Consider the following 14,464-nt stretch of genomic DNA (forward strand, 5'->3'; position numbering starts at 1 on the left):
AGAAAACAGGATATGCTGCCTACAACAGCCAAACAAAGACAAAAACAAACTAAAGATCAAAGGTGGGCAAAGAATGTATCAAGATAATAGCAATCAGGAACAGCAGAGTGGCAATATTAATTTATGAGAAATAAACTTTCAGGCAGAATGAAGCATAAGAGACAAAGAAAGGCATTATGTAATAATCAAAGAGCAAATTATACAAAAGGCTATAACCACAAACCTATCCATACAATGAATGAGCATCAAAATACATTCATCATACTCTTGAAGCATTGAAGAAATAGATAATTCTACAATAATAGTAGAAGATTTTAATTCACTACCCTCAAATAGCGAGAGCACAACTAGAAAGTCACATGAAATGAAGTCTCACCATCCTTGCCTCTAAGGAATATTCTGACCATATTACTTCTGAGGCAAAATTGTCTGTTCTTTTAGCAGTCCATCGTACTTTCAATATTCTCCACCAGCACCATAATTCCAACCCATCAATTCTTCCTTGGTCTTCCTCATTGAGTGTCCAAATCTTGCATGCATGTGACAAGACTGAGAATACCATGGCTTGGGTCAGGCGAACCTTACTCTTCAAAGTGACTTCCCTGCTTTTCAACACTCAAAAGAGTTCTTGTGCAGCCGAGTTACGGAATGCAACGCATCATTTGTTCTCTTGGCTGAGAGCAAGATGAAATCCTTGACAACTTCAATCTTTTCTCTGCTTATCATGATGTCACCTACTGGTTCAGTTGTGACGATTTGGATTTTCTTTACATCGAGTTGCATCGAGTTGCGATCCATACTGGAGGCTGCAACCCTTGATCAAGTAAGTGCTTCAAGTTGTCCTCCCTTTCAGCCAAGCAAGGTTGTGTCATCTGCCTATCACAGGTTGTTAATAAAACCTTCCTCCAATTCTGATACTGCATTCTTCTTCAAATAGCCCAGCTTCTCTGATTAATTGCTCAGCATACATAGTGAATAAATGTGAGAGGTAAAACCCTAATGAATACCTTTCCTGATGTTTAAACCACAGAGTATGCCCTTGTTCTCTTTGTGCAACTGTCCCTTGATACATGTACAAGTTCTGCATGAGCACAATGAAGTATTCCGGGATTCCCAATGCTATCCATAGTTTGTTATGATCTACACCATCCAATGTTTTGGCATAGTCAGTGATGCACAGTAAACATCTTTCTTTCTGATGCTTTCTGCTCTCAGCCAAGACCCATCTGACACCAGCAAATGACATCTTGTTCCACATCCTGAGTCTGGCCTGAACCTTTGGCAGCTCCCTGTCATTGCACTGCTGCAATCACTGTTGGATGATCATCAGCAAAAGTTTCCTTGCATGTGGTCTCAATGATATTGTTCTATAATTTGAGCATTCTCTTGGGTCACCTTTCTTTGAAATGGGTACAAATATTACTGTCTTCCAGTCAGGTGGCCAAGTAGCTATATTCCACATTTCTTGGCATAGACAAGTGAGCAATCCAATTGCTTCATCTGCTTGTTGAAACATTACAGTTTGTATTCCTTCAATTCCTGGAGCCTTGTTTTCAGCTAATGCTTTCCGTGCAGCTTGAATCACTTCCTCAGTACCATGAATTCTTGCTCATATGCTTGCTACCTCTTGAAATCGTGTAATGTTGACCAGTTCTTTTTGGTAACTCTGTGTAGTTTTCCCATCTTCTTTTAATGCTGCCTGCATCATTCAATATTTTGCCCATAGAATCTTTCAATATTGCAATCTGAAGCTTGAAGTTTTTTTAGTCCTTTCAGTTTAAGATAGGCTGACCATCCCTGTTCCCCTCTCTCTCACCCTCCCCTACGAGAACCAACAGGCACCAATCCCCAAACATAATAGCTCTTCAAGGCTGCAATAATAAAAAAATGACCTCCCATAAAACTACATTGTAAAGGAGAGAGAAAGGAATGGAAAGAGTCAAAAAAATTGAAGAGACGAAACCTGAGATATGTGTGGTAGAAAAAGTACTGTGAATGGCAAGGTGGAATATTTCCTGAAATGAAAGGCATTTACAGGTGCTGGTAATACTTGGAAACCTGAAGACAATTTAGATTGTCCAGAATGAGTGGAAGCATTCCTCAATTCTGGGAAAGCTGATAAAGTAAAAGATGGTACAAAGAGAAAGCATTGATCTGGTAGTGAATCTGATGAGAGTAAATCAAGGAAGAAAAAAACAGAAGTGTTGCATGAGCCCCAATAAAATGATTTAAAAAGAAGAAGAAAAGAAAAAAAAAAAAAAACAGAAGAGAGGTTACTGACAAACCAAGGGGCCTTGCCAGAGGTCTTGCTCCTGAATGAACCTTCGGGGCCACAGACAGCAGTGGGGAATGGCTATTTCTCATGCAATGGAACGACTCCAATGAGGCAGGCTTGGTGCTGGCAAAAGAGGCCGACATGAAATGCTCCCACATTGAAATTGTTGTTTATGAAGAGAGACTAACTTGGCATTCTTGTCCAGAAGATGAAGCTCAATCATTGTTTGCGTTGTTTTTTATAGATAGTTACCTATGTGTAAAATTGGGGTGTTGAGATTTTGTTGTTTGATTTTAATTCGCGTGAATAATAACTACATTCTAATGAGAATCAAATTTGATATGTTTGTCTTGAAGTAGTCTGAGGGGAGTTATTGGGGCGATTTTGTTGTTGGTGCATTCAAAGCACTGGTTACTTTGAACAAATAAAGGTTTCGGTAGTTGCTTCATTAATCAGAAAAGAACCTTGTAAGCTCAGCTTGGTGTGTTTTTTCACCCCAACCCATTCTTTCCATGTAGGCTCAATCTTAATAAGTATTTAGGTTACTCTAGTTCCACGAACGCCAGGAAAACTAACTTTGCAGTAATCAGAATGTTAATCCAATATTGTTCGCATTGTTTTAAATACAGATGAACAGTGGTCAATAACTAGCTTTATATTTTTTTCAAAAAGATAGGCTGAGTGTGTTCTTGTGTATGGGATTTCTAAGCCAGGGATGTACACATTTCACTATGATAATTTACTTTGTCTTCTTGAGCTGCCCTTTGAAATCTTCTCTTCAGCTCTCTGACGCCATCATTTCTTCCATGTACCTTAGCTACTCTATGATAAAGAACATGTTTCAGGGTCTCTGCTGACATCTACTTTGATCTTTTCTTTTCTTTCTGAAGATCTTTGGCTTTCTTGAATGATATTTTTGATGTCCTATCACAGCTCATCAGGTCTTCTGTCATAGTTTGGCTCTTGTGGACTTGTTTTAATTTCTTCAGCTTCAACCTGAACTTACATATGAGCAATTGATGGTCTGTTTCGCAGTCCGCCCTGGTCTGGTTGTAGCTCCTGATAAGCTGTGTCATCGTGTCTTCCCACAGATGCATTCAGTTTGATTTCTGTGGATTCCATCGAAGAAGTTCACATGCATAGTCACCATTTTTGTTGTTGAAAAAAGATATTTGCTATGAACAAATCATTGGTCTTGCAAAGTTCTGTCAGGCAAACTCCAGCTTCATTTCTATCACAAAACTATATTTTCCAACTGCTGCTCTCCTCGGTTTCCAATTTTTGCATTCCAATCACCAATGATTATCGATGCCTCTTGACTGCATGTTTTGTCAATTTCTGACTGAAGACATTGATAGAATTCTTCACTTTGTGCATCACTAGCTTTTAGTAGTTGGTGCATCGATTTGAATAATAGTTGCACTGAGTGGATTTCCTTGAAGGCAGATAGATAATAATTCTATCACAGATAGCATTATACTTCAAGCTAGACCTTGAAATGTCCCTGGGGACAATCAGTGCAACCCTACTCCTCTAGATGGTGTCACTCTTGGCATTAGGAAACCATATGACTTTCTTATGCAAAATGGCCACTATTGGTCCATGTACGCTCACTAACACCTAGATATCAACCTTTATGTGTTCCATTTCATCTTAGACTCCTTCTAATTTTCTCAGAGTCATACTTCGTCTATTTCAACTTCTGATTATTAATGGATGTTTGCAGCTCTTTCTTGTCATTTTGCCTTGTGCCCCATCAGCGAATGGAGAGTCCAAAGGCTTGACTCCATCCACATCACCATGGTCGACTCTGTGTGAAGACAGCTAGCTCCTCTTCGGTCACATTTCGAATGCCTTCCGACCTGAGGGGCCCGTCCTCTGGCTCTGGCTCTGACAACGTTCTTCTCCGATTCAGTGGGTCTTGAGTATTTGACATTGTGTCCGTTCTATCTGTGAGGTTTTCAGAGGCTGTTTTCTCGGTAGTGGGCAGCCGATTTCTCCTTCGTAGTCTGTTCTTCTTCTGGAAGCTCCGCGGAAGCTCTGGGCGACCCTGTTGGCGTTTGAAATACCAATGACATAGCTTCTAGCATCACAGCAACGCAGTCGCCACGACTGTATGACAAACCGACTGGCAAATGGTGGGTCAGTCTGAGTGACGCCCTGCTCCCACCCTCTTCCCGCGCCCTTGGGACTTCTCCTCGGGTGCCATCTGCGTTCTCTGTGGACTCAGGGAACCAGCTCTTTTAAGACTTCAACTTGAGCTTGGGAGCAGCCTCATCACAAGCGGCTCGTTTCAATGGCGTCAGGGGAGGCTTTGAGGGGGCTCCTCTGGACCACCTCGCGGACTGCCACGAGGTTGCCATTGAGAAGAGGCGCATGCGCAGCAGGCGCAGTGGGGCGCCGCCCAGGGGGCGGGGCGGGCGGCGGTGGTTGGTGGATTCGCCGGTTTGGTCAGTAGAGGGCGCTCGAGGGGCGTGGCTGCGCGTGCGCAGAGAAACGGCGGGAAAGGCGGGGTCGGAGGGAGGTAGCCTTCCTCGAGTCGGCCTGGTGGTAAGTCTTCGAAGGCGAGAGGAGGCTTCAGGCCGAGGCTTCTCGACCGCTAATTCCGACGGACTGAGTAGACGGAAGAACGCCGGCCTCGACTCCAGCGTGTTGGTGACTCGGTGGGTGCAACGAGCCCCAAAGGGCTAACGGATGTGGGGGGCGCCCCCCTCTCCTAGTCCCTAGTCCATCCAGGCCTGAGGAGCCGCTTCGGCCTTCAGATTATTTATTTGTTCATTTTTGCCTGAGGACCCAGGCAACGGGCTGCCTCGCCTTCAGAGTCCCAGTCTAAGTTCACACCACCCTGCCCACCCAGCTTCCCAGGGACGCGGCCCTGGGCTCCTGTCGTTGGGGGAAAGCAGGGGCCCATCTGCGGGGGGGTGGGGGGGGGATGGACAGGAGCGAGGACGCCTCTTCAGCCGCTTAGGGACAGCTGTGTCCACATCGTGGGGGACCTGGGCACCCATTCCAGGGGAGGAGGTGAGGGGAGAAGATCAGACCTTTCTTGGATCGCTGAAGGGCAGCTAATTGGGAATGGGGGGGCGGGGTCAGGGTTCACTGGGAGGGTCCCCTCAGTGCTCCCAGCATAGGACAAGGACCCCCAGGACCTTTCTAAGTGCCAGACGCCGCCCCTTGAGAGAATCTATTCCCCCCACCCCACCCCCGCCCCAAACAAAACAAAAACTCCTTCTTTTGAACCCAAGATCCAGTTGTCCGTGTTATCAGCCGAGTTGCTTTAGGGAATATTCCGATTGTGTTTACAAATGAGTTCGCACAAAGCTCTCAGCTCCGGACTACACCAGAAACCCAGCCCCCCAGCTCTGGCGTTGCTTGAAGCAGGCCTCCCACTCCCACCACCGAGCTTTGGGTTTCTCTGATTCTGACTATCCCTCTTGGACACACATATACCATATAAGTGATGTTAAGTGAGTCTGGTCACAGTTTCGAAATTTGATGAAGATAGATTCATATAATGTCAAGGTATAAGGTCAGGTTTCTCGAGTGGGTAATACCTCGGTTCTTGTCTTTGCATGGGAAAGAATTCACACGGAAGCCGGTTTTGCAATCCACGTGGGTGTTTATGAAGGATGGGGGTCTTCAGGTTTTACAGTCTACACTCGATTTCAGGGAAGCGTGCGGAGCTGTGCAGAAGCAGCTCTGGGGCTCACAACTGGTCACGAGCAACCTTGTGGTACAGCGCACCCCCACATGTGGAACTGGGGGAGGGATCCCAGGGGCTGAGGGGTCGCGGGAGAAAGGACAAGAGGACTAGGGCCCGAGAAAGCGCTGGGGAGGGAAAGTATGAGGAAGGTCCAGAGCTGCTTCCTGCCTTAATCCTGGCCCACCCCCTGGCTGGGGGAGGCCCCGTTGAAGGTATTGGATGACCCCATTGGCTGTTTTAAGCCCACTTGGATGATGTCATGGGCCTGGGCTAGTTTGGGCCACCCAGGTGTACCTCCCACCTGGCTCGGGGGCTTGAATTGGAACATGCTCAGTTAGGGTCTTCATAGGTGTCTACTGGTCACCTGAGTTCTTCCCAACCTCCTTTGTGGGGGTCTTTGCAGGCTTGGGAGAGACAAACCCCTTGTCCCTGATCTAGCTCCCTAACTACTGCTTTTCCACTTGTCATCATTACGAGTCTTGTGGGGAAATACATTCACACTGTAATGACCCACATTCCATCCCAAACTCTCACCTTCTCATGAAAGCAACTACTGTATTGTTTGTTTTTTTGCTTGAATCGTTTATTCCTGCTGGTTTCTTAGGACATTCTCTTTCCCTGTTGCTTTGCATGTTTGTTTTCATTTTGGGATAAGGGAGATCTTTCCCTTTGCTTGTTTAGATCACCATGAATTAATGAGTTCTTATTCTCTTCTATGGGTTCTCATCTGTTACTATTATTATTTACCTTGATGCTATCATGATCCCAGATTCAGCCTGTGGGAATCCTTTCATTCTGACCTCTAGCCTGTATTACCTTTCTATTTTTACTATTAGGCACATACTTTTCTTATGACTGTAAGACACATGGTATGTATTTTAAATCATTTTATTGGGGGGGCTCTCACAGATCTTATAACAATCCATCATTCAATTGTCTCAAGCACACTTGTACATCTGTTGCCATCATTATTTCCAAAACATTTTCTTTCTACTTGAGCCCTTGGTATCAGCTCCTCTTCCCCCCCCCCTCTCCCTCACACTCCCATCCTCGTGAGCCCTTGATCAGTTATAGATTATTATTGTTATTTTGTATCTTACACCATCCGTTGTCTCCCTTCATCCACATTTCTACTATTCATCCCTGTTGGGGGTGTATGTGTTATATATCCAACCTTGTGATCAGTTTCCTCTTTCTCCCCCTTCTTCCCCCACCCCCATGGTATCACTACTCCCAATACTGTTCCTGAGGGGTTTATCTGTCCTGGATTCTGTGTGTCAAGAGCTCTTATCTGTACCAATGTACGTATTCCAGTCTACCAGATTTGTAAGGTAGAACTGGGTCATGATAGTGTGCATGGGGGGGGAGCACTGAGGAACTGGAAGACTGCTGTGTGTTCCATTGACACTATATACTGCACTCTGGTTGAATTGTCCCTTCCTTGTGGCCCTTCTGTGAGGGGATGTCCACTTGTCTACAGATGGGCTTTGAGTCTCCACTCCGACCCCACCTCATTTGAATTGATATAATTGTTTTGGATCTTTTGATACCTGATCCTGTCAACACCTCATGATCACACAGGTTGGTGTGCTTCCTCCATGTGGGTTTCACTGCTTCCCTGCTAACTGGCCATGTGGTGTTTTTAAGACGGTTTGCAGAACCAATTTAAAAAGCAGAGTGGATATAAAAATACAAATAGTCCTATCATCTACACATTTATTTACTTTCAGCCTTGCATTTCATTAAAATGGTGCATGTTGTAGTAGAAAGAAAGCGTCACAGCGTTTTGCAGACGATTAAAGCACCCACATGAATGACATGCACATCCCTATCATATGCATACCCCACACAGAACTACTATGAGAAGGAGGTTCCGGGTTTGCAAAAAAACACACCGCGCATGCATTGTTTGCATTAAAATATCATACATGTTAGTTTTGTCTGGGGGTTTTAAGACATCTATCTTTGCATGGCCTTTTCTTGCCATATATAATAACAGCCTGCTTTCCCCTGTAACTTGAGGATCCAACCAAGGGTCGACATGGTGGGAACACAGAAAGCAGAGAGGAGAGTGTCCTAGATAGGCCATAGAGGGCCTTCTTGCTGAGTGTAGACCAGTGGGAGGAAGGTGGCAACGAAGTGATGAAAAACCGATAGATGACAAGGTCACAGAGTGAGACATGCTGTGAAGCAGAAGAAATGGAGGCATGATGGGAAGAACGTCATGTTAGACATGTGGGCAAAGCAGGTGTTTCAGGTAAGGCAACCCTTGAACAGAGACCTGATTGCTATGCAGATGGAAAACCAATGAGAAGAGAAGGAGAACAACCTCGTCAAGGTTTTCAGGCCCACTTGGGATAAAATTAGCTCCTTTGATTCAAAGACCCACTATAAACGGTCACTCCTTCTTTAGGGACTCTTCCTCATTGCTCTCAGGAAGTAGAATTCCTGATCTTTGTTAATAAGCTTTGTCTGTTTCTACCCCTGCCCTTTGAATTAAAGCCTTTCTGAAACTGAGAACTTTTGCCGAGAGATTTTTCTGCATATGAATTTCAGGGGTGATAGGAGAGGACATGGAAAGTTTTTCTTTAAGGAAATTGGGATGATTTTGTGGAACTCAGTCTTTCTTTGCCTCTAAATGATACTTTTTTTTTTTTTTTAATCCTTAAGGTCTATCCTGAAAGACCACTCCTCCCTTTAAAAAGCTGGAGCTGCCTCAGATGACAGAATCTCTCACTTCAGCATATTCCATCAGTGAGAAACAACCTTCTAGGAATGTCTCCGAAATTCATACTTGGGGACTTCGGGGTCCAGGGGCGTGGTCTGAAACATCCGTGGCTTCAGAGAACTTGGATGAAAAGGTGCAGGCCTGGGAGGCCCAGGCTTTGGAACTTCAGAACAGGAGCAGCCTATTCAAGAAACCACCCTCTGAGTCCGAGTTAGAGTCGGTGGCAGTAACGGAGCAGGAAAGCCCAGTTCAACATGCGCAGGTGATGAAGCAGCAGCCCAAGGAACTTACCTCTCCACTCTGGTCCAACAAGATTGAGTACTTCCTGGCCCAGATGAGCTGTTCTCTGAATCCATTCCACTTGTGGAACGTTCCCTGGATGTGGCTCCTCAATGGAGGTATGAATGCCTGGGGCCAGTACTCGTGGGCCCCAGAGGGGGATAGCAGGCTAGAGACCTTTCTAGGTTTCCAACTCAGAAGATCTGATGAGGCTGGAGACTTTGTGCTCTGGGCAAAATAGGAGGCAGGTGCATGAGCACTTCAGATGGTGAGAGGGGAGAGGTACATGCTATTTTGGAATGGAGTTTTCTGGGACCAGGGATATCAGGTGTTAGATACCAGGGCACTGGATATGATAGCCTAGTGAGAGATGTTTAGATATCGTTTGAGCTCTGATGTCTGTGGCCCTGAGAGAGAGGTCATTGTTAGGGAACATGTTGGTCCTGGACTCCTGAGAGTCCAGGCTCAGAAAGGCCCAAGGATTCTCAGAGCCCCTCCTTGACGCTCCGACACAGGCGTTTATGTCATCATCTACATCTCCCTGCTGTTCTTCATTGGAGTCCCTCTCCTCCTCATGGAAATGGCATCTGGCCAGAAGCAGCGTCAGGGCAGCCTCGGTGTATGGAAGCTTGCCAGCCCCTGGATGACTGGTTTGGGTTATACCAGCTTCCTGGTGAGGACCTCTGAGCCGCCCAGACTGCCCAGTTATACCCAACCCCCCTCCTAATCACTTCTCCTGGAATGAGTCAGACGAATCCTCTCTCCCATGGGTCCATTATTTTTGCTCCCCTATTCTTGGCCACATCCCATCCTTTTCTCACACCCCATTATTCCTCCCTAGCAACCTCCTCTTGACCCCCAGGTGTGCATCATCCAGAGCGCCTTGATCAATATATTCAACTGCTGGTGTCTCCTCTATTTGAGCCAATCCTTCCAGTTTCCTCTCCCGTGGGAGAAATGTCCCTTAGTGAAGAACTCCAGCGACTTTGGTGAGGAGGGAAATAGGAGGAGGAGAACACGGAGAGGTGGAAGGGAATTGGGAGGAAGGGGAGGGAGGCTGGAGGGACAAGGAAGAGGGAGCTAGTAGGAGGAAGAAGAAATGGGAGGTGGAAAGAGGAGGGAGGGAGGGAGTGAAGGGACTCAAGAAGACGGGAGGGAGGGATCCCCTTGTCTAGCAGTTGTGATCATGACCAGGTCCCCACAGATGCTGAGTGCGCACGGACAACACCCTCCAAATATTTCTGGTACCGGACCATTCTGAAGGTTCCTGATGAAATTGACAACGATGAGCTAGTAATCCCCAATATAAACCTGTCCCTTCTTGTGACCTGGTGTATTATTGGTGTGATTATGATCAATGGGCTCAAGTACATTGGGAAGGTGAGCCTTTGCTTGCACCCTTCTTGATATTCTCAGATACTTTTTTCATCACCTGATTCTCTTTCTTGTGGATTTCCTTCTGTCTCCCTTTCCCTGCCTTTCACTCCACTAATCTTTGAACCCTCCTGAAAATGATCTTTTAACTTCTATTTTTGTTTAAAAAACGTTTGCTGACTGCTGACTCTTGACCCCTGTTGTTGGATGACTACTGATATATACCACTCTCGATTCAGGCACTGTGTATCTCCATACTGATTATTTGTCTCATCTTGTTGTGTTTATTCATCCGGTTTCCACTCATGGAAGGTTTTTCGTTTCTCTTTCCCCATTTGATGGTTTTCAAGGTGAGTGATATCTTCCTACTCTATCAGCCTGTGGGGCAGGGGGGGGGGGAGACGACCCAATAGATGCCTATTGTTAAGGTCTCCTTTCACATTTTCTCTCTTTGCCTCTCCCACTCTACAACTGTATTGGCTACCGTATATACTCGAGTATAAGCCAACCTGAATATTAGCCAAGGCACCTAATTTTACCACAAAAACCGCATTAAAAATGTGCTGAAGGTGGGGGAGATGAGGAGCTGATATCAAGGGCTCAAGTAGAAAGCAAATGTTTTGAGAATGATGATGGCAACAAATGTACAAATGTGCTTGACACGATGGATGGATGGATGGATGGATGGATGGATGGATGGATGGATGGATGGTGATAAGAGTTGTATGAGCCCCCAATAAAATGATTTTTTTAATGTGCTGAAAAACTCGACTTGTACACGAGTATATACAGTATGTTTTCTCCATCATGTATCGCTTCCCTTAAACTTCTCTTCTCTCTTTTAGGTACCAAGTGCACAATACAAGACTATCTGCTTCCTAGCACTGAAACAAGTCTTATATACCATGGGCATAGGCCTTGGCATCGTTGCCTCCTTCTCATCATACGTGGCACCATCCAACAACTGTGTCCTTGATGCCTTGATTGTGCCTCTGCTGCACCTTGGCAGTATAATAGTTGCCACACCAGTAGTCTTCTCTGTCACCAGCTTCTGGGCCATAGTCTCCAGAAATAGCTGCAGTGAGAAGTAAGGCCGGTTCCTTAACTTGAAGAATCCCATCTAATAAGACAATTATAAATCCCCAGACGACCAGCCCTTCAAAATGATTGAAAGACCCACGTTCACACCTCTTAACCTCAGGTGCACGTGCAAATGTTTATTCCTCTGTGCAGCTAAAAACAGGGATAATAGACTCACCCATCATATATTGGCCTGCTTAGAGCCCTCTTCTAACCCTAGACGTCTGGTTGTAGATGCCTAAGTATCCACTTCAGAAAATCGCCACAGAGATGGAAAACATCCACGGTTCCACATGCATGCCTCAGATAACAAGCTGGTCTATAAGACCATATCCATAGGGGAAACCTTGAAAGTCCCTCTGCTATCTGAATGCCCTGTTCTTAACTGTTGACTCCACACTTTAAATGTTCCTGTCATTCTAATATACTTAAACCCCAGTAGAACCCGCATTACTAAAGCCGGGCCATGTGCTTATTCTTACTTTATATTCTTTAGGCATTCATTCCAAAAGCACTCATCACCGATTAGAAAATAGCCTTTATGTACCACAGAGAATTGGGCCAAATGAATTAGACCAGAGTCCTTGCCTTCATTGAATTTTCAGCTTTGGAAAAGAGGAGAGGAAATGAATTAGAAACTGAATCAGGCAGTGATCAACTTATGATAAATGTTGTAGGAGTGGTGGGGTGTGACAGAGGAGAGAGTCATTAATTCAGCTTAAGATAGTCAGAAGAGACTTCCCAGAGAAGCAAACCCCACCTGATTTCATTCTCTATAATGCTCTCTCCTTTCCCCCACTCCCACCTGACACAATAGGGCTCGCATTCTTCTAGCTGTAGCCTAGGTGTCTACATATCTTATAGTGAATATGTGCCAGAGATCTCTATCATATATGTATGTATGTAAATATATATATATGAATAAATATAGCATATATATCTCTAGCATACATATATAGGTAATTGCTGGGTCAAGTATCTACCCTTGCATTAAGTGTTTAATTTTACATGATAAATAATTTTCCTATTAGATCAATTATGAATGAAAATTCCATTTGGTCCACTTTCTGTACAACCCTTGATATGATGCAATTTTTAAATTATTGCCAGTTCTGTGAGTGTAGTGTGTGTGTGTGTGTGTGTGTGTTTTAACATTACATATATATAGGGGGAAAAGCATTAAACAAAATATGCAGTGTTGAACACCCAATTCTGAGTACAAGAATTATTACAATGTTGGTTTCTTTGAAGTAGAGTTCAAATATGAGGGTAAGTAAAAAGAGTATTGCTACTAGGGTTTCCAGTTCATACCTATATTCCCCTCCCCCCCCCAAGCAAAACTTGTTAAACATGTCTCTGTTCTGTGATGACTTCAGACAAGTTCTCTCAGGGGTATATTTGCCTTAGTCTCGTTAGAGTGCCTTTATTAAAAAGTATAATCAAAATTTGTCTCTCAATGGATTTCGCTAAATTCAAGGCAAAGGAGTCAGTTCAGAAAGTTATGGCAGCTGTTTGTTCAGACTCCAAATGTGTTATATTGATAGCTTTTCTTAAAGGTCAACAGAATTGGAGCTTATGATGAAGTTTCTTGGTTTTGTTTTGATTTGAATCATTTTATTGGGAGCTCTTACAGATGTAACAATTCATAATTCAATTAGATCAAGCATAATTGTACCATTGCTGCTACCATCAATTTCAAAACATTTTCTTTCTTCTTTAACTTCTTGATATCAGCTCCCCTTTATCCCCTCCCTCCCCTCGTTGGGCTACATATTATTATTATTGTTTCCCGTGTCTTACACCATCCAATATATTCGTTCACCTACAATTCTGTTGTTTGTTCCCCTCGAGTGGGATTATACAGTCACCAGTGCTATCTGCTTTCCCTTCCCCCACTTCCCCCACCCCTCTCTTCCCATACCCTCAGGGAATCATTACTCCCATTACCGTTTCTGAGGGGTAATCAATCTTGGCTTTTATGCATCAAGCAATCTTAATTATACAAATGAACATAGTCATGTCTAACAAGATTAATGAGGTAAAACAAGAACCATAATAGTAAGGGGAGGAAATATTAAGGAATTGGAGGATAGTTGTACCTTTCATCAGTGCTACACAGCACCCGGATTTAACATTCCTTCTGTGTGGCCCTGCTGGTTACTTATGAAGAAATTTTTTAGAAGATGGAAAACTACTATTGCTGGCAAAAAGACGGGGAAAGTATGCTAAGGAAGTATTTTCCATCATGCATCTGTGCATTGTCAGAAAGGGCTATCCTGTGAGAATTCATTGGGAAACTTTATTCATCCCCTTTAACAGCCCTGATCTTGACCCTGCAGACTTCCTTTTGTTCCCCAAACCCCCAAAGAACATAAAAAAGAAATGTGACAGCCAACAAATCCAGGGTCAAGGGAACAACAAGAGATCTAAAATTGATTGCAAGGAGGGTGTAGAATGCCTATTGGGGTTTGTTTGATCAATTGCGATGTAACCGAGGAATTATTGAGAGCTGAATGAAGGTCGAACATGATAGTGGGACAGGAGGAGAGCAAAAGGAAATAGCGGAAAGAACTGGGAGGCAAAAGACATTTATAGAGGTATAAATATAGGCATGTATATATGTAAGTATATTAATATATAACTATAGGGATATAAGTTTGTGTACATATATTCGTCAGTATAGCACTGACAAAACACAACATTGCTCTAGTTCTTTCACGCTTCCTCCCCCCACTATCATGAACCCAGTTCTACCTTACAAACTCGGCTGACATGTGACCCCTTTAAAAGAGTTGAAAAGACATGACTAAGGTCATAAGTCAATAAGGTCAAAGCCACCTGACTCAAGCCATAGTATTTTCTTTTTTAATTATTTTGTTGGGGGTTTGTACAACTCTTATCACAATGCATACATGCAACCATTGTGTCAAGCACATTTGTACATTTGATGACATCATAATTCTCAAATACTTTCTTTCTACTTGAGCCCTTGGTATCAGCTCCTCATTTTTTCCCTCCCTCCCTC

General features: G+C 44.2%; 1 pseudogene; it reads left to right on the forward strand.

The window, feature by feature from the left end:
* Positions 1-1,887: 1,887 nt before the first annotated feature.
* The window catches only part of LOC105979341, a 25,324-nt pseudogene continuing 12,747 nt past the window's right edge, over positions 1,888-14,464 (forward strand).

Source organism: Echinops telfairi, unplaced genomic scaffold, assembly GCF_000313985.2.
Source record: "Echinops telfairi isolate 266 unplaced genomic scaffold, ASM31398v2 ScPeMD7_655;HRSCAF=1070, whole genome shotgun sequence".
NCBI lineage: Eukaryota > Metazoa > Chordata > Mammalia > Afrosoricida > Tenrecidae > Echinops > Echinops telfairi.